Here is a 27,429-nt window from a genome sequence, read left to right as displayed (position 1 = left end):
TTCCTAGGTTTTTTCTCTCCATGTGGATGGCATTTTCTTTTTTTTAAATTTTTATTTATTTAAGGCAATGTGGTAAAGTGGCTTGCCCAAGGTCACACACAGCTGGGTTAATTAGTGTCTGAGGTCACATTTGAACTCAGGTCTTCCTGACTCCAAGGCCAATGCTCTATCCGCTCTACCACCTAGCTGCCCCTATGACTTGTACTCTTCAAATTTTAACTTGGTTGACTATATATTTTAAAAATGAGTCCGTTATCAGGCACACTAGCTATGAAAATTGTTCTTCAGCTTTCTGCATTTTTTGTAATCATGTTTGCAATAGTTTTATTTGTGCAAACCCTTTTTAATTTAATGTAGTCAAAATTATGCATTTTGCAGTTTAAAAGGTTCTCTATCACTTGTTCAGTCATAAATTCCTCCCCTCTCCATAGATCTGACAGATAGATTCTCCCTTGTCCTAACTGGTTTATTGGTGTCACCCTGTATTCATTTTGATCTTATCTTGAAATAAGGTGTGAGATGTTGTTTCTACCTGATTTTTGTCATACTATTTTCCACTTTTCCCAGCAGCCTTTGCTAAAGAGTGAGTTCTTATCCCAGTAACTGGAGTTTTTGTGTTCATCAGACAGTAGGTTACTATAGATTGTTTTTTTACTATTGTTTCTTTTGTACCAAATCTATTGCAATCACATACTCTCTTAGCCAGTACCAAACAGCTTTTATGACTGCCACTTTATACTGAAGCTTTAGATGTGGTTTGGCTAGGCTACTGAAGAATTAATAAAGAAAGCTCTGCACCCCCACTCCCCTGCCCCAGCACCAGTGATATCCTGTGAATGATCTCCTTGCACAAAGAAAACCAGTCCATATTTGCAATGATAGCCAGGGCCCATCTCACCAGATGTGCTAAAAGCCTGGTCAGTTCTAAGGACACTTGGGCATGAAAAACTTTCTCTTACCATTAGCATAGTACCTCTTTTGTGTGGAGAATCTATTTAAGGCTCACATTGAAAAAAGGGAACTTTGGAAGCCAATTCCTACAGAGGATACTCTGTGAGAAACTTTCCTAGTCACACCTTGAAAACTGTTCTCCAAGATTTCCCAGCTAGATCATCAAGTTTTGTTGTTTGTCTCAGGCTGGTGAGGTATCTTTATTCTCACTTAACTCACTTTTTCTTACTAGTGCCAATAATTTTGTAGTGCTTCTCTGAATTGATAATGATGTATATTCCCATTACTGCAGCTTTTAAAATGCCGTTTCTTAATATTGTCAATGATTTTATTCTGTTGCCATAATGACAAGGGAGATTGTATCCTCCCCCTTTGGTAAATAAATTTTGCCTTTTAATCTTTCCATTTTAAGTGTGGTTCATTTTGTAGGAGCAAATCCAAACCCCTAAATCAATGATTCTTACAGTTACCCTCCTTTGCATTTTTTTAATTCCCTTGATATTCTTCATTTTTTGTTCTTCCAAATAAATTGTGGTTCTTTATTTTTAATTCTGTAAAATAATTTTTGGCAGTTTGATTGGTATGGCACTCAATAAGTAATTTAATTTAGATAGAGTTGCCAGTTTTATTATTTTAGCTCTCCCTACCCATAAACAATTGACATTTCCCTTATTGTTTAGATCTGACTTTATTTGCGTGAAAATATTTTGTAATTTTGCTCATATAGTTTCAGGGTTTCTCTTGACAGATAGATTCCCAAATATTTTATACTGTCTATAATGACTTTAAATGGAATTTCTCTTTCTATGTCATGATGTTGGGCTTTGCAGATAGTATATAGAAATGCTGAAGATTTATGGGGGGTTATTTTATATTCTGCTATTTTGCTAAAGCTGTTAATTGTTTCAAGTAGTTTTTCAGTTGATTTTCAAGGGGTTTTCCTACCTATAGCATCATATCATCTGCAAAGAGCGAAGCTTTTATTTCCTCATTGGCTGTTTTAACTCCTTTGATTTAATTTTCTTATTGCTAAAGCTAGCCTTTCTAATACAATATTGAATAGCAATGGTGATAATGAACACCCTTGTTTCACCCCGATCATATGGGATCAATAAGATTCTAGGTTTTCCTCATTGCATATCATGCTTGCTTATCATTTTAAGGGAAATCCCATTTATCCCTATGCTATATAATGCTGTTTAATAGGATGCTGTTTTTAATAGGGTGCTGCATTGACAAGGTTTTTCAGGATCTTTTGAGGTAATCATCTGATTTCTGCTAGTTTTGTTATTGATAGTGTTCATCATGCTGATTGATTTCCTCATATTAAGCCATACTTGCATAAATTCTAACTTATCATAGCATATTTTCCTGCTGATAGCTTGATGTAATCTCTTTTCCAATATTTTATTTAAAAATATTGCAACAATATTCATTAGGGAAATTGTTCTATAATTTTCTTTGCTTTAGTTCTTGATTTAGATATCATCATCATCATGTTGGTAACAAATGAAATTTGACAGACTTCCTTCTTCACTTATTTTTTTCCAAATAGTTTCTATAGAATTTGAATTAATTGCTCTTTAAAGCTTTGGCAGAATTCATTTATAGATCCTTCTAGTCCTGGAGATTTTTTCTTTGAGAGTTTATTGATGACATGTTCAATTCCTTTATCTGAAATGGGGTTACTTATGTATTTTATTTCCTGTCCTTTTAATCTGGGCAATTTAAATTTAGGCAATATTTATCCATTTCACTTAGATTGTCAGATTTATTGGCATTCTGTTGAGCTAAATAGAGCCAAATTATTACTTTCATTTTCTCATCATTGGTGGTGAGCTCATCATTTTTATTTTTGATACAGATAATATGTTTTTCTTTTTTCTTTTTTAATCAAATTAAGCAATATATTTATGTATTCTATTGATTTTTTTTCATAAAAATGACTCTTTCCTTTATAAATTCAATAGTTTTCTTACTTCCCATTATAATAATTTTTCCTTTAATTTGAAGAATTTCTAATTTGGACTTTAATTGGGTATTTTTAATTTGTTCTTTTTCTAACATTTTTAGTTGCATGCAAAATTCATTAATATTTCTAATTTTATTCATGTAAGTTTTAGAGACACAACGTTTCTCCTAATAACTGCTTTGGCTTATATAATAAATTTTCGCACGATGTATAATGATTGTCATTGTCTTGGGTGAAATTGTTGATTATTTCTATGGCTTGTTGTTTTATCCACTCATACTTTAAAATTAGTTTAGCTTGTTTCCATTTAATTTTTAGTCTAACTTTCCTTGGCCCTTTGTTACATGTAATTTTTATTGCATCGTGATCTGAAAGGGATGCATTTAATGTTTCTGCTTTTATGCATTTGATTATGAATTTTTTTTGCCTGTTCCTTGTGCCACAGAGAAGGAATATTTTTTTCTATACCCATTCAATTTTTTTTCTCCAGACGGCTATTGTATCTATTTTATAAAATTCTATATAACTCTTTAACTTCTTTCTTGTCCATTTTGTGATTAGAAATGATCTATTTCTGAAAGAGAAAGGTTGAGGTTCCCCACTAAAATAGTTTTGCTATCTGCTATCTGTATCTTCTTGTAGCTCATGTAGCTTTTTCTCTAAGAATCTGGATGCTATTTCACTTGATGTGTTTAATATTGATATTATTTTATTTCCTATGGAAACTTTTAGGAAGATACAATTTCCTTCCTTATCCCTTTTACTTAGCTTTTTTTTTTTTTTTACTTAAGCTGAAAAATAGCATACTGTGCTCCAGTCTTTTACCTTTACTCTGTGTGTATCTCTCTGCTTCAGATGTGTTTCTTGTAAACAACATATTAGAGGATTCTGGTTTTTAATCCACTCTGCTATCCACTTCTGTTTGATAAGAGAGTTCATCCCATTCTCATTTAGTTATGATTACTAACTCCATATTTCCCTCCATTCTATCTTCCCTTTATGCTTTTCTGTCTCCTTTCACCTTAGCCCTCCTCACCAGTAATTTGCTTTCAATTGCCACTACCCTCAATCTGTTCTCCTTTTTATCAAATCCTTTCCTCTTTTATTTTTCCCTTCCATTTCCCCTCCCTTTTCCTTCCTTTCCCTTTTCCCCTCCTACTTATCCATACCAATGGACAAATTTCTAAACCCAATCTGGAATGCATGTTATTCATTCTTCGAGTCAAATCTGTTGAGAATAAGATTTACTCAATGATCACACCCTCCTTTCATTCCCTCTGCTATAATAGATCCTGTGTATTTCTTCCTTTGGTTTTATTTACTCTCTTCTATATCTACCTTCTTCTCCCCAAATAATCTTTTGTTCGTATCTTAATTATTTTTTGCCTTATACCAATACCTGCTATTTAAGTATACTCCTTTCAACTTTATTAATAAAAGTGCAATTAACAAGGGATATAAATATCTTCACATCGTTATCACTTCCTTCTCATATCACTATCTAAGAATGACCCTATCAACTATTGTATTAGTAATACAATTCTTAAGAGTTATAGTTACCTAATAGGGTACAGAAATCTACCTTACCCTAGAGAAAAATAAGATGAAAGGGATGGGAAAGGGGTAATGGGGGGAGGGAAGCAGGGAATAGGTGATAGAAGAGAGGGAAGATCATGAGAGAGGGTACTCAGATACAACACACTTCTGAGCAGGAACAGGGTGAAAGGAGAGAAGACAGAATAAATGAGACTGGGGAGGAATGGAGTGGAGGGAAATACAGCTAGTGATAGCAACTGTGGGAAAAACATTGATTCAACTTCTTTGGTGGCAACTAACCCCAGAGACAGAGCCATTGCAATCTGAACACAGACTGAAGTACATTCTTTTCCCTCTCTCACTATTCTTGAGGTTTCTCATCCTTTGGGGAGAGAGGAGGGGGATTTATGATTACTCCCACAACAAGATTATTGTAATAAAAAATAAATAAGAAATATAATAAATAAGCAAGAAACAATATAGAAAATAAAAAATACAGAAAAAGTTATAAGTACCATCACATCATAATCAATTTATATCTATACCTTCCCTCCAAGCAATGATGTTTGTTCTTCATTCTGGAAGAAGACCATGACATCAGGGAGGTGATGCCATGATAAGCACATGAATAGGATATGACTGTGTGTGTGTGGGGGGGGTCAGCTGTGCTAAGTCCCCAGCCTCACTTTGTCCTCCATAGTCATCTGGGTCCAATGGCCAGATAGGTATCAGGATGACTGGCACGGGGTGAAGTGACTGCCAAGTTTACACAGCTAGTAAGAGTCAAGTAGCTGAGGCCAGATGCAAACCCCTGCTCTATCCACTACAACACGTACCTATCCTCTATCCAGTATGCTCCTTTCAATTGTCCTAAGAGAAATACAATTTTCAAGAGTAATAAATATCATCACATAATAGTGGACTCATAACCACACCCTCTGCTTAAGTATATTCCTTTCAATTGTCCTAAAAATGGATTCTCAAGAGTTTAAATTATCACCACATCACAGTCAATTTATACTTACATTCTCTGAGTATAGTTCTTTCAACTGTTCTATTAGAAATACAATTCTCAAGACATCAGTATCATTGCAACATAATAAATGTATACCCATACCCTCTGCTCTAGTATGCTCCTTTCAACTGTCCTAAGAGAAATACAATTCTCGAGAGTTACAAGTATTGTCTTCCTGAGTAAAGATGTAAACAGTTTAATCTTATTGACTAATATAATTTTCTTTTTGTTTACATTTTTACATATCACTTTAATCTTGTATTTGATGATCAAATTTTCTATTCCATTCCGATCTTTTTATCAGGTAAATTTGACAGTCCTCTATTTTATTGAAAGCCCATCTTTTCCCTGAAATAATATGCTAGATTTTGTAGGGTATTTGATTCTTGGTTATAATCCAAGTTCCTTTGTTCTCTGGGATATGATATTCCATTCTGATCCTTTAGTGTTGAAGTTGTTAAATCCTATGAAGTCCTGACTGTGGGTTTCTGGTATTTAAATTACTTCTTTTTTGCTGCTTGCAGTATTTCCTCCTTTATGTGTTAAGTCTGAAATTTGGCTACATTATTCCTTGGAGATTTTATTTTTAGATTCTCTTTCTGGAGGGATCAATGAATTATTTCAAGGATGAGTCTATCTTCTTATCCTCAGATATTAAGGAGGTTTTCCTTGATAATTTCCTAAAAGATAATGCCAAGGCTCTTTCTTTTTTATCCTGGTTTTCAGGTAGACCAATCCCTTGTTCTATTATCCAGGTGGGTAATTTTTCCTAAGAGTTGCTTCACATTTTCTTCTATTTTTCCCCTTCTTTTGGTTTTGTTTGATGGAATATTGATGTCTCATAGAGTCATTAATTTCCACTTGTCCATTTCTAATTTTTAGGGTTATATTTTTTCTATTAGTTTTTGTGTTTCCTTTTCAAGTTAGTTGTTTTACTTTCAGAGGAGTTGTTTTCTTTTTTATTTGATCAATGTTACTTTTTTAAAAAATTTATTCATTTATTTTGAATTTTACAATTTTCATTTCTCATTTTTCTTTTTTCTCTTTTTACTTGATTTTTAAAATTCATTTTGAGCTCTTCCAAGAAGAATTCTTAATCCCAATTGAATCTTCACTTATGGGCCTTTTATCATTGCTTTCCTCTTATGAGATGACATTTTGATCTTCCCTGTCACCATAATAGCCTTCTATAGTTAGTGCTCTTTTACCTTTTTTACTCATTTTGAAAGTTGAGCTCTCCTTCTGGGGAAGAGGGTACAGTTCCAACCATTTTGTACTGTGGGTCAGGAGTCTGGGTCTTGGCTTTTTTCATAAGATTCTTAGGTGTTTCTGCTTTGCTCCCTGCTTTAGGACAGACAGATCCAATTGTGCATGTTGCACTAGACTTCTGAGGCTCAAACCTTGCCTTCTGAACTTAGATTGGGGCCTTCACTGATGGTCTGCTATACTGCTGGCCTGCTGAACCAGGATCCAGGTGTTTTAGCTGTTAGTGAGCTGTGCTGTGGCTAAGGACCTCCTCCTGGTTTCTTAGCTCTCCTGCCTGTACTAGGCTGCACTGCCCTTTTACCCCTGTAAGAAAGACCTTTCCTGATGTTCCTCCAAAATACCTTGAACTGTAAAGTTGTTTCACTCTGTTGTTCATGGTTTCTGTCACTTTAAGATTTGTTAGAAGCTTCATTTAAAGTTGTTTTGAGAAAAAACTTCAGAAACTTCCTAGCTTCACTATCTTGGCTCTGCCTAGGAAGTGTTTCCATTACTATTAAGAAAAAAAATAATAGATCTTCATTAGTTTTCAAGAAAAATATCAGAGCTTCTGTACAGAAAACTTTTTATGGAGAAGACTTCTATGTATATTTATCAAACTGGTAAACCTAATGTATATTTCAATAATCAATTAATAAAATTAAAATTACAGCTTGATACAAATGACCATGATATGACTTTTAAAATCAAAAGTGCCATGTCTGATGTCAGTAGAACACTTAAGACTTAAGTTTCCAGACACTTTTCATGTGGGACTTTTGGAAGGATTTGAGAATAGAGACTTAAAAACTGACTCTGAGTGTTTCAATCATGATTGGAAAACGAAGCCAAAATAAATGATCTTATTGGATTCCAAATTATGTGGACTCAATAGAAATTTTGAATCAGAATCTTGAGTTTGATTTCATGGTGGAATCAATGTCTTGATGCAGAGGTGCTAAGAGTGGGAAATGTACAGAAACCGAGAATGGAAATTGTCAGAAATAGAAAGCTTTTAGTACATAGCATGATGAGTCATGTTGAAGAGAAAGAGAGAACTTTGAAGAAGTGATATCAGAGAATTCCTTGAAATTTCAAAGGGTAGATCTTGGAAATGTCTTGAAAATCACCAGGCTTGATTCCTAGTCAATCTCTGAGAACCGAAATGATTAGTTCTGTATGGATTTTAGAATGCAAAATATCCTAAACTTCAAAGATATATTCATAGATATATTCTTACTTGACCCAAATAATGACCTGTGTTAGGTCATATTAAAAACAAGAGATAGGTTAATCATTCTTATGAGATGAAACAGAAATTTGAACTTAATTTTAAGGATGCATTGGTTATATATAAATAAACATTTCTGATACCCTTAAACATAAATCCTGAAGAGTATGATGAAAATACATTCTATTTTAATGTCTCAAATAAGATCATCCAGGAAAGGTCTGTTGTACTGGGATGAGAGAGAAGCCGAGTATGGAGTGACCCAGCAGCACAGTGACTGGGTCAGTGGCAGTGGTGGCAGTTTCCAGACCTCTCAGCCCAGAGACCACCAAGGACAACTTGGAAGACCTACAGGAAAAAAGTTGTCCCACCAAGTGAAGAGTGTAGCACAGTCAAGAGCAGTGCAGTGCAGACATGACCCCAGCAGACCAGGGGTCATCTTTCGGAGCAACTGAATCGGCAGTAGCAGCTGCTTCTATAGCTATCAGCCCACAGAGAGTAAGGGGGTTGAAAGGAGATTACATGGGTCTATTTGCTATCATTGAATGAGGACTCTGCTGCTTTGCTCATACTTGGATCTAGGTCACAATCCCAGGAAGAGAAGGAGCAGTAGTGCAACAGACCATTCTGTCATAGCTGAGCAAGGACCCTCCTCACAGTTCCAGGGCAGAAATGAGTGCTTGTGGTCACCCATACACCAGAACATAGACCAGAAGAGTAGTAATGATTTTGACTATATTAAAAAGCTTTTGCATAAACCAAATCGATGCAACCCAGATTAAAAGGAATGCAGGAAATTGGGAAACAATTTTCACAACTAGTGTTTCTGATAAAGGCCTCATTTCCAAAATATATAAAGAACTAAGTCAAATTTATTAGAACACAAACCATTCCTCAATTGATAAAATGGTCAAAGGATATGAACAGGCAATTTTCAGATGAAGAGATTAAAATTATCTATAGTAAAATGAAAAAATGCTCTAAATCATTATTAATTAGAGAAATACAAATTTAAAAATCTCTGAGGCACCACCTCATACCTAGAAGATTGACCAGTAAGGCAAAAAAGGAAAATGATCAATGGTGGAGAGGATATGAGAAAACTAGGTCACTAAAACACTGTTGGTAGAGTTGTGAACTGATCCAAAAGCATATTATGTTCACTTTTTAAAATTCCTTTTGTCTTTTTCTTTCTTTCTCATGTTTTCCCCCTCTTAGTTCTAATTCCTCTTTCACAACTAAATAATATGGAAATATGTCAAATAATTGTACATATGTAAAAGCTATTTAAGATTGTTTGATCCACCCTTTTAACTTGCCCTCTCAGCAGAACTCCATCCCTCTGCCTCTCTCCTCTGAATCCCGCGGAGCCAGCCCCATCTAGAAATTCAACATGTCTATTTTGAAGATCATTGCAAGAGAGACCTTTGACTCTCAGAGAAACCCCACCGTGGAAGTTGATCTCTACACTTCAAATGTCTCTTCAGAGCTCCTGTGCCCAGTGGGGCTTCTACTGGCATGCATGAAGCCCTGGAGCTCTGAGACAAGGATAAGACCCACTATATGGGGAAGGGTGTCTCAAAAGTGGTTGAGTACATCAATAAAACTATTGTCCTGACCCTGATTAGCAAGAAACTGAATGTTGTGGAGCAGGAGAAGATTGACAAATTGATGATAGAGATGGATAGTTCAGAGAATAAATCTAAATTTGGAGCGAATGCCATATTGGGAGTGTCTCTGGCTGTTTGTAAGGCTGGGGCTGCTGAGAAAGGTGTCTCCTTGATCCTCCATATTGCGGATCTTACAGGCAATGAAGAAGTCATCCTGCCAGTTCCAGCCTTCAGTGTGATCAATGGTGGCTCCCATGCTGGTAACAAGCTAGCAATGCAAGAGTTCCTGATCCTCCCTGTTGGAGCATCAAACTTCAAGGAGGCCATGCACATTGGAGCTGAGGCCTACAACAACCTGAAGAATGTGATTAAGAAGAAATATGGACAGGATACCACCAATGTAGGAGATGAAGGTGGCTTTGCTCCTAACATCTTGGAGAATAAAGAAGCTCTGGAGCTGCTGAAGAAAGCAATTGGCAAGGCTGGCTATACTGACAAGGTTGTAATTGGCATGGATGTTGCTGCCTCTGAATTCTTCCCATCTGGGAAATATGACTTGGACTTCAAGTCTCCTGATGATCCCAGCAGATACATCTCAACCGGCCGAGCTTGGGGACCTTTACAAGAGCTTCATCAGGGACTATCCAGTGGTGTCTATTGAAGATCCCTTTGACCAGGATGATTGCGAAGCTTGGAAGAATTTTACTGAAACTGCAGGCATCCAGGTTGTAGGGGATGGTCTCACAGTGACCAATCCCAAGCACATTGAAAAGGCCGTGAATGAGAAAGCTTACAATTGCCTCCTGCTCAAAGTGAACCAGATTGGCTCCGTGACCGAATCTCTCCAGGAGTGCAAGCTGGCCCAGTCCAATGTGTGGGGAGTAATGGTTTCCCATCGATCTGGAGAGACTGATAATACTTCCATTGCAGACCTGGTGGTGGGTCTCTGCACTGGGCAGATCAAGACTGGGGGCCCCTGCTGATCTGAGCGTTTGGCTAAGTATAACCAAATTCTCAGAATTGAGGAAGAACTGGGCGGCAAGGCTAAATTCGCTGGAAGGAACTTCAGAAACCCTCGGAGCAAGTAAGCTCCATGACCATGAAGCCTCAGAGCTAGTAGGCAACAGTCACTGCAGTAGAAGTCCTCCAAAGAATGGGTAGCACCAAGTACTAGACCAGTTTTGTTTTGGGGATGGGGGCTCAGCGCTACATAACTCCACCCCGCTCTCTTCCACCTTTCTGTGTTCTCACTGCTTCTTTCAAACTGTCTTATCAGAGATGGTACCTGATCATTTGGTCCTTTTTTTGGAAGACCTCATCTTCTGACTGGGATAGAATGACTGTTCTCACCCCCACCCCCAGTGCTGGTGTGCAGAGTCATATACTTGTGATGCAGCCCCCCAACAAGCCCACAGGCCAGATCCTTTAGTGGCTTGTATGTGCAGAATAAAAGTTTTCAGCAATCCACTGGGAAAAAAAAAAGATTGTTTGATCCCATGATTGGGAAGGGAGAGGGGTAGAAAAATGTGGAATTCAAAAGTTTGCAGAAGGGTAAATATAGAAAACTATCGTCACATGTAATTGGAAAAAAATGAAAAGATTAAGACAGGTGAGCCACAGAAAAGGGAGGAAAGGTGATATGTGAGAGGTTGGTGGTGACAGTCAATAGATGAGGGTAGATGAGAAAAGACACACATGTGGGCACTTAGGAGAATTGGTAGAGCAGGGCAAAAGACACCTCAATCTAAGGTACCAAGACAAGTTCTGGATCCAGAGTGATGATGGTCTCTTTGTATGTCCAAAACCCCTTTCTTTCATCCTTTCCTCATTCAGTTTATTGAGATCCTTGGCTTTCTTTATAAAAAATTTTCAATTCTGTTTCCTATACAAAAAATTTTCCATGTATCACTGCCCCTCCCTAAGTGCTTTCCCTCATAAAAATCATATTTTGTTTCAGAGAAGTCAGCATACATCTATAACAACTAAGTGTTCATATATATATATATATATATATATATATATATATATATATATATATATATATATACATATATATATACTTATATGGAGACACTAGTTTGAGAACTTTCTGTTTATTAGAGGCTTGATCTCTCTATAAACACATCTAGTCTCAGAACAGTAAGCAGAGAAAAACATCTGTATTTAGAGACACTGTCTCTGAAAACATTTTAATTGCTACACTACAGTCTTGCTTTCTGGGAAACACACCTAGCCTTAGAATTCTAAACAGATAAGATATTTTGGTCTGGAGACACTGTCTACGAAATCATTCTGGTTACCACAAGCTTATTCTCTATGGAGTATAGTCTTTCAAGAGAAAAATGAATATTTTATGAAATTGAGTAGTTTTAAGCATTCCTGATGAATAAACAATTTGATCTTTGCATGCAAGACTCAAGAGGAGCATAAAAAGGCAAACATGAAAGAGAAATTATACAGGAAAATTTAAAAAGTAAGCCTTTCTATATGATTTATGGATCTTCTCAAAATGTTATCACCACTAAAGAGAAGTTAGAAATACTTATAAGAAGAATATGGGAATAAGTTGATTATGTTGAGATAAGGTAAAAAAATGAATAGAAGAAAAAAAAGCAAAGCACTTGGCGAAGGGGGAGAAGAGAGAGCAAGAAGGAGAGAAATTATGTCAGATAAAAAGACACCCAAGGAAAAACTTTAATAAAGAGATTAAACTGTTAGTGGGTTGAGTTTGCCAATACTTGATACCTTTTCCAAAGAGAGAATTGATGAACTCTAAATATAGACAGATTAGGGTTTTTTTACTTTATTTTTTGTTTTGTTTGTATTTTCTTTATCAAAATAGCTAATATGGAAATATATTTGACACAACTTTGCATGTGTAATCAAAATCTAAGTACTGGCTGTTTTTAGTAAGGGTGGTGAGAAGAAGAGAATTTGGAACTCAAAATTTTTCAAAGTTATTGGTAAAAATATTTTTCTATGTAATTGGTAAATATGAAACAAAATAGATTTTTAATAAAGTCTGTTAATTGATGTCATAATTCTTTAATCAACAGGGCCCCTTCATATCTTCTAAGATTTCTTTCTTCATACTCAACAATTCAGGGGTCACTGGTCTTCTTGTTAGTTTTTTGCTTAATTTATTTCATTTCCCAAATCCGGGCTTTTTTAATTTGCTATCATATCCACATCTCTGAAAGAATCTTTCTCCTAACTTTTGCCTCCTGGTTTCCTTTAAGATTCTGATCAATACTCGCCTCCAGCCTCTTCCATGACCCATAGTTAGTAGCCTTCCCCTGATATTTTCTTATTTATCTTGTAATACATTGTTGTTTATTTCATTAACCCTGGTTTTCTCCTGCATTAGACTGTAAATTCTCGAACTCTGAAACTTTTTTTGGCCTTTCTTTATATTCCCAAAGTTAAGAATACTGCCTGAGGAATAATAATAGCTTATTAAATATTGGTTGATTTATTAGTGGTTGTCACCATTAACCATAATTCTTATAGTTGGAATGGAAGGAATGAAGTAGAAAGCAGGAGAAATATTAGTTGGCTAGAAGTTATTCAAATCTTTCATTTCAGAAATGAGGATGTTTTAGTTCCATTCGATTGGTAACCTTACCAATAGATCACTCCATAGAGGAATCTCATTGGCTACTACCTGGAAGAACTAAGGTAGAAGCTTATGCCTTCATTCATTCCTTATTTATTGGGTAGTTAGTTTATTGATTAGTTTTTATATTTAGTTTTAATATTTTTCAGTTACATGCAAACAAAAAATTAACATTCATTTTTTAAAAAATTTTGAGTTTCAAATACTTTTCCTCCCTTTCTCCCCTCCTTATCTTCCTGAAAATGCAAGCAATTTGGTATCAGTTATATATGTGTAGTCTTGTAAAACATTTCCATATTATGCATGTTACAAAGAAAATTGACTAAAATACAAAAATAGAGAAGAAAGTTCAAAAAGTATATTTCATCTGTATTCAGTTTATTATTTGTTTCTCTGGAAGGGGATAGCATTTTTTTTATCCTAAGACTTTGGAATTATTCTAGATCATATTTCTGAGAATAGATAAGTCAATCACATTTAATCAATATACAGTATTGTGGTTTCTGTTTACAATGTACTCCTGGTTCAACTTATTTCACTTTGTGTCACTTCAGGTAAGTCTTTCCTGTTTTTTTTTTCTGAACCCATCCATTTTGTTATTTCCTATAGTAAAATATTATTTTTTCATAATCATATACCACAACTTTTTTCAGTCATTCCTCGATTAATGAATCCCTCAATTTCTAATTCTTTGCCTCTACAAAAAAAGGCTACTATAAATATTTTGATATGTATAGGTCCTTTTCCTTAAGTTTCTTTTGTGGTATAGACTTAGTAGTGATGTTGTTGGGTCAAAAACCATGAACTGTTTTCTAACCCTTTGAGTATAGTTCCAAAGTGCTTTCCAGGATGGTTGCTTCAGTTCACAATTCCAGCAGCAGTGCATCAATGCCCCTATTTCTCCACACCCTCTCCAACATTTATTATTTTCCTTTTCTGACATGTTAGTCATTCTGATATATTTGAGATGGTACCTAAGGGTTGTTCTAATTGGCATGTCTCTAACCAACAGTGATTTAGAGAATATATAATGTGAATATTGATTTCTTCTTCTGAAAACTGCTTCTTCATATCCTTTGACCATTTATCAATTTCAGAATGACTCAATTCTCATAAAGTTGACATTATTCTCTGAATTTTTGAGAAATGAGACTATAAACACTTTCCCCAGTTTCCTACTTCCCATCAACCCTTGTCCGTTTTGCTTTGGTTTTTTAATTTGACGCAATCAAAAATATCAATTTTATATTCTCTAGTGCTCCCTATTTCTTGTTTGGTCATCAATTCTTCCCTTAAGCATTAATCTCACAGGTAAAACATTCCACGCTCGCCTAATTTGCTTATGATCTCACCCTTTATGTCTCAACCAAGGACCTATTTTGATATTTTATCAGTAGACTGTGTGAAATACTGTTTTATACCTAGTTTCTGTCATATACCTCTCACAAGTGTAACTAGAAAATATATTCTTCACCAAACAAACAAGTGATGTAAGTAATCACAACCCACAAAACTAATGACTTACTGCTTTAAATTGAAAAGCTTCTGGACAAACAACATTCATTCATCTAGGATAGGATTATGCAAACAAAACCAAAGAGGGTCAATTATTGTTCTGGTAATGGATAATTCACAACATGAGGTCTAATCTATAGGGATGGGGCATAGGATGAGTGACACACAGAATCATGGCGAAGGCTGCAGAAATTAAAAGGGAGGCAGTCCCCAGTGATCATCCATACAATAAAATGCCAGATTTATTACAATATAACATCAACTTCTGGTCCAATTTTCCTTTCTTCTGGAGACTTCTAATGTCTTTCTGCATCTTCTGAGTCTGTTCCTAAGAAGTCCTCTCTAGTTCAGGTGAATTAGCTAGAGATAGCCACAGAGAAATCTCACATTATCACTATCACTTTATCTTCCTCATGTCACATGCTTTTACTTCGAAGCAAACAACCAGAGTTTGGGGATATATATATATATATATATATATATATATATATATATATATATATATATATATATATATGTATGTATATATATATGTATATATATATTATATATATGTATATATATGTATATATATACATATATATATAATCCCAGTTTACATATATTGCTAGAAAACTGCTATACAGACAACTTCACATTAAATCTGTTTAATTATTAACTACATTCAAAATATAAATGACTACTTTCAGAATTCTTTCAAACCGTTACAATAGTTTAGATGACTTTAAACCTTCAACATGCACTATTAATTTCAATGTAACAAAACAGCAATGAGCATGCCACATTAATTATTAGATTTTACAAAATAATCTTTCCATTAGTACACTGTACATAAAGCTACAGATCCACAAAAACGTTCCAACACATTGTTTAAAAATTTCAGGGATCACAGAGGAAGCTCTAATTTTTGATATTTCATTTATTGCCCCTTCAAAATATTTAATCATCAATTCCAGGTTTTGACATATTACACTAATTGTAAGTTTAATATATTTGCTACAAAAGTATATCACATAACTGATAAAGATTTCTCCACATTTTACTTACTGGGGGCTACACAATTTTTTAATTACCCAATTATGCTTCAGAATCCCCCCCCCCCCATACCAACTGAAAGGATCCTCAGCTCAGGACATGTTTTCCAATGTCTTGTTCACTAACCTTTAATTCTTCAGTTACCATGAGGGCAGAATTCCACAATCTTGATTGTTTTTAAAATTAGACATAATTATTAACTTACATTAAACATAAGATTCTTATGCTAACATCTTATTCCCTTAGAACAAAACCAAACAATAAAAAATTTTCCTTAACTTATGGTAAACCTTATAACTCCATATCTTTTACATTTTGTTTCATATGCTTCTTTATCTATATCCCAAATATACTTCTATTTTTAAAAAAGAAAATGAGAATTTCCAAGAATTCAGTCTTATACATATGATAATTTTTAAAACCCCAATTAACTATTACTAAAGTCATGGATGCCAGGCAATGTTCCATTATCAAATTGATACATTTTCTTATTTTCAAATAACAGATGCTAAGTAGATTTTACTTTAGTCTTTTGTATACATATTCCCTTCCATAAACATGTGATGAGAGCTAAATTGTAAGCTTTCTTCTTTTGAGAATGTTTGATCGACATTAGTTTAACATTAAAACCAATTACCTCACAGATGAGAGTCTAATAATCCCACTACATAAATGCCTTTTACACAACTTATTCTCTTCTGACAATGCTACTCTTTCCCAAAAGAAATCAGCAGATATTCCTGATAACATTATTATTGTTATTCAGTGTCCTAGAGAGATTCCCAAGTTTCTTCACATGCAATAAATCCCCATTTCCACAAAACTCTTGAGAAACACTTCCCTTGAACTCAAGGTGGATCTGTTGGTTCCAGACAGGGAAACCTGTCAGTCTCAGTTATTTTTTTTTACTAAATTACTCTCCAATTTGCATTTTCCCCATTGAACACAAGGAGAGAATTTTTTCCTTAAAAAAGTCTCTTTTCACAGAGGAGCTTCTAAGATGCATGCAGTGGTCTTTGCTAGTAAATGCACAGTGAGTTGCCAGTCAACTCAAGGAACTAGACTGCTTTCAACCCCATTGAACCATGACAGACCTGTGAATTATCCCCTAGAGTCAGATACAGCATTTTGGATCAATTTAAATCCCCAAGTATTTAGTTTATTTGAAAATATACTCTTTAATACTAATTCTATCTGTTGTATTTACCAATATCACTTAATATTATAAGTCAAATTATGCATTTTTATGAACTTGAAACCTTCTCAAGTTAATGCTTTTCAAATTATTCAGATCAGGCTCATATAGAGCCACCCAATGTAAGAGATAATAAAAAAGTTCAATTGCTTTCATACCAGACACCTCACAGTCATGTGAACTAAAAACATACATCTTTGTTTCCTCCTTACAAAATAATAAACTAATTTACATTTTGTTATGTAGTATATGAATTTCTGTAATACGAAATTTCAAATAGTAGGTATCCCTGATAATGTAAACTATAATACCATTTGTCTCTGCATAATTGCCAGTGCTTTCCCTTATCAAAGTCCTTGCCCTATCCCACCCCTGCCACTAAGCCTCTAGAAGAGAAAATTGCCTTCTCTCCAAGAGAGACTTTCAGCTGAATCTCTACTGTTTCACTTAACTCCTGATCTAAATACTACCCATAACTCCTGTTAAATCTATTACTCCCTTCTTCACAACAACAGTTTAAAAAGCATCCATCCTAGTAACCAAACTGTTTGTCCACCTTCATTAATTCAAATATAGATTGAACAAAACAAACTTTGATCTCACTGTATCCTGCATTTCTGGGGTTCATTGTTTCCCAGACAATTCATTACTAGAGAATTAATTTTACTTTAATTTAATTCAAGTTTGGATTTCATAATCCCAGAAAGATTATATAATTTAACTTTTTTCTTGTATAATTTTTCAAATTTACTCATACCTTCTTCAAATACCCAAGACTATCTTTCTTTCTCCCAAAGATGTGTTTCTTAGGGTTTAGAGATAATCCCACACTTCACACTTTCCTTTCCCTTTTCTTCTCAAGTTCCTTAAAATTCATTCTACAAATTTTCGATTTATAAACCAAATTTCAAAGTTCATTGACTGTCTTAGTACATATTGTTCTCTGACCAGATCTAATACCTTATTAAACTCAAACCTTCATAACTATAATACCACATCTTTCTCTTAATTTGTCACAATTAAAACAATCCCCCTTAAAAGATATAAACATCCACTAATAGATACTTCTTTTTAACCTCTTAGACTGTTCACAACCCAGCAGCCAAACTTTTTCAAAGTACTTTATCAAGTTTTGTAGCAAGAATTTCAGTCTTCACTGCCCATTTTCCCCATCAAAAGTCATTATAATTTTGAGAAGCTGCAGCTCCCAAGCCCCCAGCTCCAGCACAACTGAACAGGGAATTGTCAAGGCTGAAAGGCAGCAGCCTGCCCCAGGGTAGGGCGACCAAGCTGAACTCCTCTGACAGCCCAGCCCTGGATCAGAGGTGGGAGGGAGACAGAGAGGAGAATGGAAGGAATTAGACTTCTTCCCACTCCCAATCCCCACACAACTCAGAGTTACATATCTGAAAGAAAAAAAATCTTACTTCTCTTTTCTTCTCATGGAACCAGTGGAGTCTCTCTCTGATACCCCCAGGCTCACAGAGTTGAAAGTTCAAATGCATTTACCTTAGAAAGGAATGAAAAGCCCTGGGACAGATGGTACTCTAGTCCCAGGATCCTGAAAACTACACACACTCAATGCAGTCATCCCTTCGGGGATTCCTCCCTGATTCCTCCTAGGTACTGAATTTCCTTTTTATCCTTTTTCTAGTGCATCTAGCACTATCCCCAAATCCCCAGACTCCTCCCATTGGGAATGAATGGAGGAAAATCAAGGAATTCCTATTACCTCACCTGATATCCCAGGACCAAATCCTTCTTCCCCACCCTGCTTACTTTTTTTTTTGTCAAAGACTCCTTATGGTCTTTTGTCCTCAGACATTAACCCACAGTTTCTATTTCCTGTAGGATTCTTACCAATTCAGATAGTACTTGCCACTCTGCCTTGCCTTTCCTATCTCGAATTCTTAACCAATCAGACAATACTAGGCATTCCATTGTTTTCACAATGGATTTTATGCACAAAAATTACTTGGCCTTTCTGGGTTTTTTTCTTAGTCCTTTGGTCCACTCATAGAAGTATTTACTCCATGTTGTTCCTAGAATCTTTGAATAATTCCCAAGCAGGTGTGGGGAAAATGGGGGGGGGGGGTTGGGTTCCACAAGAATGTGAAGAGAGATTGCTAGTTCATTTTACAAAGACTGGGATGTACCTGTATTGGTGCCTCTGGGCAGATATATGAGTGTAAGACAGAGGAATTGACCCTGAGCTGATCAGAGTTGAGATTAGATCAGGTCTGCTCCACCTAGTTCTGAGTTACACTTGTTTACATATGTCCATACATACATACATACATACATACATACATAGCTTTTATAAACATGTGGTGGAAAACAAAAGTTTCCCAAACTTTCTGGTCCAAAAGATCTTGAGAAATTATTGACAATATATTCTCTGATCCTCTCCAATTCACATAGCAAACCTTTACAAGATAATGATAAAGAACTAAATCGTTAGATATTACTATCAATGGTGCAGTTTACAATTTCCAAAAGTTTAGTTTGACAAAAGTTTTAGATTACCTTGTACAAAGAATATAGATATTATAAGCTACCACTCATATTCCAAAACTTCATCACAAGAATAGTCAAATTCCTAGAGAATTATTAATTAAAATAGATTGGACACAATTGTTATCAATATAAGATTAACATTACAATAGATCAGCTTACAAATGAAAAGATTCCACAAAAGTATTTAACACAAAGCTTCCAAATACCACTTTCTCTTGGTTAAAGAAAAATCAGATACATAAAGATCTATAGTTTCAAATAAAAACCACCATGTTTCAGAGACAAGGGGGGGTCAGGTTTTCTAAACCAGAGAAAATGTGGAGCAGCTCATCTGATAGTTGAGCTGAGCTTTTAAAGAATCCATTAAAATTAAGCAAAATTTACCATTATAGGTAGTTACAGTTTAAAGTAATTACATTTAATTAAAGAGATAAATCTAAAATATACCATTCTGGCTTTTTTTGTTTTGCTGATACCAAGGTGTGGCTTACTTTAAAAAGTTTCCTACAGATATTTATGTTTTCTAGATCTTTCTCTAGTCTAAACCTGATTTCTGAACTTTATTTATTTGTTTGTTTGTTTATTTTTTAAGGCTTTTGCAAGGCAAATTAGATTAAGTGATTTGCCCAAGGCCACACAGTTAGGTAATTATGAAGTGTCAGAGTACAGATTTGAACTCAGGTCCTCCTGACTCCAGGGCCAGTGCTGTATCCACTGTGCCACCTAGCCACCCCTCTGAACTTGATTTATAAAGGGAAATATTGTCTTTGTGGTTTCTAACTGAAGCCAAATTGTTTTTACTATTACAATTCCCTCAGGGTGGCTGGGGGCACAGTAGATACAGCACCGGCCCTGGAGTCAGGAAGACTTGATTTCAAATCCCACCTCAGACACTGTGTCACCCTGGGCATGTCATTTACCTCCATTGTCTAATCAAAAAAAAAAAAGAAAAGATGGGGGCAGCTAAGTGGCACAGTGGATAGAGCACCAGCCCTGGAGTCAGGAGGACCTGAGTTCAAATCCGGTCTTAGACACTTAATAATTGCCTGTGTGACCTTGGGTAAGTCACTTAACCTCATTTGCCTTGCAAAAGCCAAAAAGAAATTCCCTAGCAAGGAGGTAGTCTCTGAGATCTCAAAATGATGACATCCTAACTCACAAGGTAATTTGTTATTTGCTATTGATTACTTATTCATTTTAAGTTGATCTTTTTAAAACAATTAAATCCAAAACTCAGATAAAAAGGACCAACAAATGTTTCAAAACTTTCATTTAGACTGAGCTAGAAATGAACTCAGTTGCTTGTGGATGTTATTTTTTCTAAATATTGTAGAATAGAGTTTTAGATAGTTTAACATTCTAAGTTATCATGCTCACTTTCATGATGGTAGGAACTCTGTCTACCCCAAAGAGAAACACATTTTAAATTATTTCCGATCTAGGTTGCACACTTCTAGAAAGGTTTCAATACTGATATTTTGAGATATGTACATGTTCACATACATATATGTTTGTGTGTATGTACTTATGTATGTCCACACATAATAATAATGCTTGTCCTTCATTTTGGAAGATCATGACATCAAAGACATGATGCTATAACAAGCACATGAATTGGATTTGAGGGATGGGGGATGTGCTCAGTCATCAGACGCACTTTGTCCTTCAGAGCCACCTGGATCAAGAAGACAGACAGAAATCAGGACAACTGGAGATTATCTTGGAGGTGGAGCAATCAGGGTTAAGTGACTTGCCCTAGGTCACACAGCTAGCAAGTGTCAAGTGTCTGAGGTCTGATTCAACCTCAGCTCCTCCTGACTCCAATGCCAGCACTCTATCCACTTTGCCACCTAAGTACACACACACACACACACACACACACACACACACACACACACACACACACAAACACCCTCAGTAGAACAAAGATTACACATTGATTCACTTGTGCAGTGAGATTTTAATGACTCTGGCCAGATCCCTATACCCAAGAAATGTCCAATGATCTCTTTTCAGTTCTCTGGGCCAATGGAGAGGAGGGAAGGACTGCCAGCAGCTACAGAGGCCTCTAGTTTAAAAAAAACAAATTTATATATAAAATTGTTTTTTAATCATATTAATTAAGCTCAGGCAGAAAATAATTTTAGGGTCAATTACAATTCTTTGAGGAATCTCATATTGTATATTAAGATGTTAAACAATCAGTAATTAAAAATCCTTGATGTAGTTAAATGCATTTTAAGTTACCTTGCACAAAGGATAAAACCCAGTTATCTAATTATAGAGAAAATAATAAAAACGTTAATATGCATATAGCAAATTCTTCCATGCTTCACATTTTAAAATATTTATTTCATTATGCTAATTCAGAACTTCTGGGGCAAAGCCATGAAGGCCACACAAAGCTAACAAGTTCCTTACCAAAGATAAATGAAGCCTCTACTCTGACATTCACGCTACAGATCCAACCAAGAAAAAAGAGAAGATACAAAGAAGTTTTCAGCTGCAGCCATCGTGGAGGATCTTCCGTGAAGGTCTGTCTCTTGGGGGAAAAGAGAAGTAAAGCCCAGGAGGAAGGGGAGTGGGGAAAGCCATAAGGAGGCTGTTAACTACAGTGCATTCCAGGTCCTGACAGTTTAATAATTACAGAGGTGCTGGCAGCTAGGTAGCAAGCCAGCAGAGAGGATCCCAACCGCAAACAAAGTCTGAACGGTGAAAGCACCGGGGTAAAAGGCAGGACTGGTTTGGAACAGTCCACTAAATAGACAGAACCTGGACATAAAGGAAGAAACAAAACCCTGTAAAGGCAACATCTGGGCTGAGTAAGCAACATCTTAGCCAATGACAAATCAGGGATCACACCTCAACCCCAGCTCAAAAAACTTGGTTCTATACTCCCTATACTCCAGAGCAGAGGTTAAAAATCAAAATGAATAAAAAAACTAAAAGAGTGCTAACCGTAGAAAGCTACCATATAGACAGAGATGAGAACAATGTCACCACAGAAAAAGAAAGTTGTGATAAATTACCTACATGGGAAGTCTCAAAGAAGTATATAAATTGGACTCAAATCCAAAACCTCATAGAAGAGCTAAAAAATAAATTGAAAGCCAAAGAGGAGAGGAAGAAAAAAAATGGAAAAAACAATGAGAGCCATGTAGTAAAATTATGAAAAATTAACCAAAGAAATCAACTCCTTTAAAAGTAAAAATAACTGACTGGATAAAGAATGGAACTCTTCAAAAAGTATAATCTACCAACTGGAAAAGGAACGCAGCTCATCTAAAACTCCAATCAACCATTTGGAAAGGGAATGTAACTCAGCAAAAAAAGCAAAATTAACCAACTGAAAAAGGGAAAACTAAAGGTAACTGAAGAAACTAAAACCCTATAAATTAGAATTGGACAAATAGAAACCAATGAATCTATGAGACACAAGATTCCACCAATCAAAGGAAAAAGGTTGGAAAATCTTGAAGAAAATATAAAGTACCTTTTAGGAAAAACAAACGACCTGGAAAATTGATGCAAGAGAGATAATTTATGAATTATTGATCTATCAGAGACCCTAGATAAAAAATGGTGTGGAAAATATATTTCAGTAAATTATCAGATAAAACTGTGGAAATGTGCTAGATCAAGAAGACAAAATAGTCAATAAAGGATACACAGAACTCTTTCATTGTGCTAATTGACTGCTAGGATTTGTAAATGTAGCAGCCTTGTGTTAGGATTTAACTTCTTTTATTTATTATTATTTAACTTTATTTATTATTATTATTTAACTTCTTTTATTGGAATACAGCTTGAATGAGCTCAAATCTGGATTCCTCAGTCCCAAAAAAGAGTCCAGAAGTTAACTTTTGATCATCAGTTCCCATATAGTTCTTTTAATTTATTTTTTTAAATAGTTAAAAAATTTTCAAAACAGAATTTATTCTTTCAGTCAATTAATGACAAGTCCTTAACTTATAGCAATGGTGTGGGACATTTCCAGGTTTTAGGGTGGGCTGGGTGCCCCACCTTCCCCTCCAACTTGAACTCCCAGATACCTGGGCAGGCTCTCTGTAGTTGGAGTTGACTGACCACATGGGTAGACCCAGAAAAAAATTTCACTTTCATACCAGGGAGAAGGTATGGGGCTTTCTCTCAGACAGCCATGGGGCCAGGGCAGGCTTGAAGAATTTACCCTACATTCTGGGGAAGTGCAACCAGGATGAAACTTTAGTTGAGGCCAGGATTAGAAATTTCTGAGAGCCTGGGGCTTGGACTCCCTCCCCTCCCCCTCTCTGCCACAGTCCTAAGAGCAAGGTCTGAAGTGGAGGAGAGGAGAGAGTTTTGAAAAAAACGTTCCATTTCTCCCCTCTTAGGGACAAAAGGAGGGAGAGGGAAACATAGACCGAGACTGACAGGGTTGGGCTGAGACTCTCTTCTCAAAGTCACAGTCACTGAATTAACAAAATCCATGATGTCCAGACTGCAAAATTTCAAGAGAGAGACTTCAAGAAGCTGCTTGTCTGATGGGAAGTGCATGTGAAGGCAGAACAGGTTAAGCAAATGAAAGCAGGGAATGCCAAAGATAAGTAGTTTGGCGACTCCAGAGACAAAAGGAGAGACTAAAAACTAAGTCAACTCCTTTAAAAAAGCCTATTTATTAAGGAAAAAAACCTTTTGTAACCATTAGCCAGCCAGAGGGGAAGGGGAGAAAAGGATTCTTCCTTGCCTCCCTAGGGGACACTCCCTCTCTAGATTACTGCATATGGATAGGACCTCTGAAGAGGAAAAAAACCATCTCTTAAACTTTGGTTATTAGAGAGATGACCATGGTTCAAAGGCCCCTCACCTTCTAGAAGTCTAAGCAAATCTTGGGCCAGATTCATGTCCCTTCATTGGTCACCAATACCATGACAGGCAAATTGGTAGTGCAGTCATAAAGATGAGAGTTCTTTGAAAGTCAAAAATTCAAGGGGAAGCTAGGTGGTAAAGTCGATAGAGCAGGGGTCCTGGAGTCAGGAGGACCTGAGTTCAAATCTGACCTCAGACCCTAAATAATTACCTAGCTATGTGACCTTGGGCAAGTCACTTAACCCAATTGCCTTAAATAAAAATTAAAAAAAGTGAAAAACTCACTAATGGCCCTGGAGTTGTGAAAGGTCAGGATTTTTATTTTACCATTTTACAATTTCACAGATTAAACTTTTTTCCCGGAGAGAGGACAGGCTAAAAAAAAAAGGTGTGAAAGCATAACTATATAACTACAATGTGATAGAAGCTTAAGTCCCTTTAGAGAATATTAGACTTCATATCAGATCACCTTGCCTCACTAGTTAGAAATTAAGCTCCCTGTGTTCATTATAAATCTAGGAGAATGATGTTCAGGACAGAAGACCATTCTCCCAGGAAGAGACAAAAGAAGAATTCAGGAAGACATATAAAGATGATCATCTTTGTAGATTAGTTTCAGTTAGAGATGTTGTGCAAATTCCTATGTTCAGGCCACAAAGGAGATCATTTTTTCCATTTCCCAAATGGTATAAAATTTGAATGAATTTCCTAGTTTCTTGGTGACCCTATCAGTTTTGTTTGGTAAATCTCAAGGAATAAAACTTCATTTCTAATCCATATTTTTTCTATTATGTTTGTTTTAACTCTATGTTTTTGAGATTCTTATAATTTTAGGATTCACAAAGCTCTAGGCCAAGAGACAAAAGAAAACAACCATAATGAGGTAGGGAATTATGAAGGTGGTTTTAATGCTGTTAAAATCTTTTTAACAGAAGGCTGTTTGCTCCTGTGATGTAAACTGACCTTGATTGTTGATTGTATCCTGTCTCCCCTAGACCCTATTGTTTTGTATCTTGTTCCCCATTTTCCCCTCCACTTAAGCATGGGACAGGAAGGATTAGTATGCAGCTAACCCATTGGAAGATGCCTGGCCCAAAATTTAAGAACACTCCCCAAGCACGACCCTATGCCCAGTCCATTACAGAAGATTATTTAGCAGGAAACATCACTGCTTCTTTCCTTTTTTCCTTCTTCTTTGACTATAGCAGGATGGGTTTTCCTCAAGCTCTTTCTTAATCCTTGTGGAGCACCCTGGGTCCCCTTGTCATGTGGCCAGACTAAGTTAACCCTCATTGCTGCCTGCCCTTTTCTCTCTCTTTTTATCTCTTTCTCTCTCTCACACTTTCACTCAAACTTCACCTAGCTTAAGCTTACAGTGGTTACTACTTTTCTGAGTTTTAACCTGTATATTTCTGATAATTTGCTATCATAAAATCCTGAACAATTTGAACATCCCACAGAGCTGTGAATTCCTTCACATTTTCAGTGGCCTGAAATCTGTCTCTAAATCTTTCATAATCAGCAGCATTTATGGTGAACCAGCCAGGATGTCTCAGAATCTCTCTGGACCTTCATGATCATCTATGAGGAGAGAGCAACTCTGAACTAGGCTATCTTTCTGGATCTGGCTAAAATGATCTCTCAGGAAAAACCCTCCTATTTTAGGCTTCTCCATTGATCCTGGGAATCAGAGGGGAGAATGACTGTGAGGTCCAGAAGTGAGGCCCAGAGTGAGTTGTGTTTGAGTTGGCAGGAGATGGGATTTTGGGGATGCCAGACCCCTTGTCAACTTGTGGTGACCCCCCTCACCCATCAGATTCCTTCAGTTTTGCAGCCCTTATGTGCATCTGCCCTGTGTTTTGTGTGTCAGATTGACTGGTGGAGGCAGTGCTGAGGTTCTGAAGTGGCCTATGAGAGCTCTTAGCACAAATTGTCCTTGGGGTAATCCAGGAGAGGATTTATTTTCAATGAAAAGTTCATTTGACTTTTTGAGAAAGGAAGTGGGGGGCGGCTAGGTGGCGCAGTGGATAGAGCACGGGCCCTGATGTCAGGAGTACCTGAGTTCAAATCCAGCCTCAGACACTTAATAATTGCCTAGTCGTGTGGCCTTGGGCAAGCCACTTAACCCCATTTGCCTTGCAAAAAAAAGCCTAAAAAAAAAAAGAGAGAAAGGAAGTGACTGGTACAGATTCTCTCTGCCTCACTCTTGGAGGGCAAAACTCCATCTGTGGCTCAAATCTGGGCTTTCTCTCTGTCTCTTTGAAAATGCTCTCTTGTTCTCTACAGCCCCCACCCTCTCAGGATGACTGTAGGGGGAGAAGAAAAATTCTTATTTCTTAAGGTCCAAGGAGCTCAATCCTATGTCCCAGTTGGATGACAAATCTACGCTACCAATGAGTAAGATCACCCCCCCCCCAATTCTTAGTCTAACCCCATAGCTTAGAAATACCTTCTTTCTAGGCTGGAGAAAAGAGGGTCAGTGAATAGCCTTTGCCTTAACCATGGTCACTAATTCCCCATTCCCAAAAGGCATTAGCTCTGCCCAGGACACTTCACCCTTGAGAGGAGGGGGGAAGGGGAATTCAGTAGATCAATTGACATGCCTCATGGTCAATTGAATTTAAAAAAAAGGGGGAAGCAAACTCTTTTTTTATTAAGCCTGTTCTTATAAAGTAATATCTCTGTAATAGTGTAACTGAATTTGAACTTTCAGAATGCATCAACTATATTCAAGAATTTTAACTATTGATTGGCTAATTTAAAATCTTAATGTACATATGAGGTTCCTCAAGAAATTTTAATTATTCTAAAAATTACTTTATGATACCGAGAATTATGAGAGAATTATGGATGTAGCAGAGACAAAATTCTGTAACCTTAAATGCTGTTAAAACTTGTTAAATGGGTGGAGGTTCCTCATTATTGAGATATAAATTGACTTCCACTGTTCATTGTTTAATGTAAAATTTGTATCCTGATCTCAGTTCCAAATCCCAGTCTTCAATCCTCTACCTGATTCCTATCATGTTAGGGGGGGAAGGAGTTCCCATTTTGCCATCAGTGCCCAGAAAAGGGGCAAGGCTATAAAACCTGAGTTGGACCTCCACTCCAGGGCCATCCCTCTCTCTCTGGCCCAGTCAACTCTGCTT

General features: G+C 36.3%; 1 pseudogene; it reads left to right on the top strand.

Moving 5' to 3' along the window:
* Positions 1–9,340: 9,340 nt before the first annotated feature.
* LOC141502042 (alpha-enolase pseudogene) lies at positions 9,341–10,645 on the top strand (annotated as a pseudogene).
* Positions 10,646–27,429: the final 16,784 nt, after the last annotated feature.

Source organism: Macrotis lagotis, chromosome X, assembly GCF_037893015.1.
Source record: "Macrotis lagotis isolate mMagLag1 chromosome X, bilby.v1.9.chrom.fasta, whole genome shotgun sequence".
Taxonomy (NCBI): domain Eukaryota; kingdom Metazoa; phylum Chordata; class Mammalia; order Peramelemorphia; family Peramelidae; genus Macrotis; species Macrotis lagotis.
This window is presented reverse-complemented; position numbering and strand designations above follow the sequence as displayed.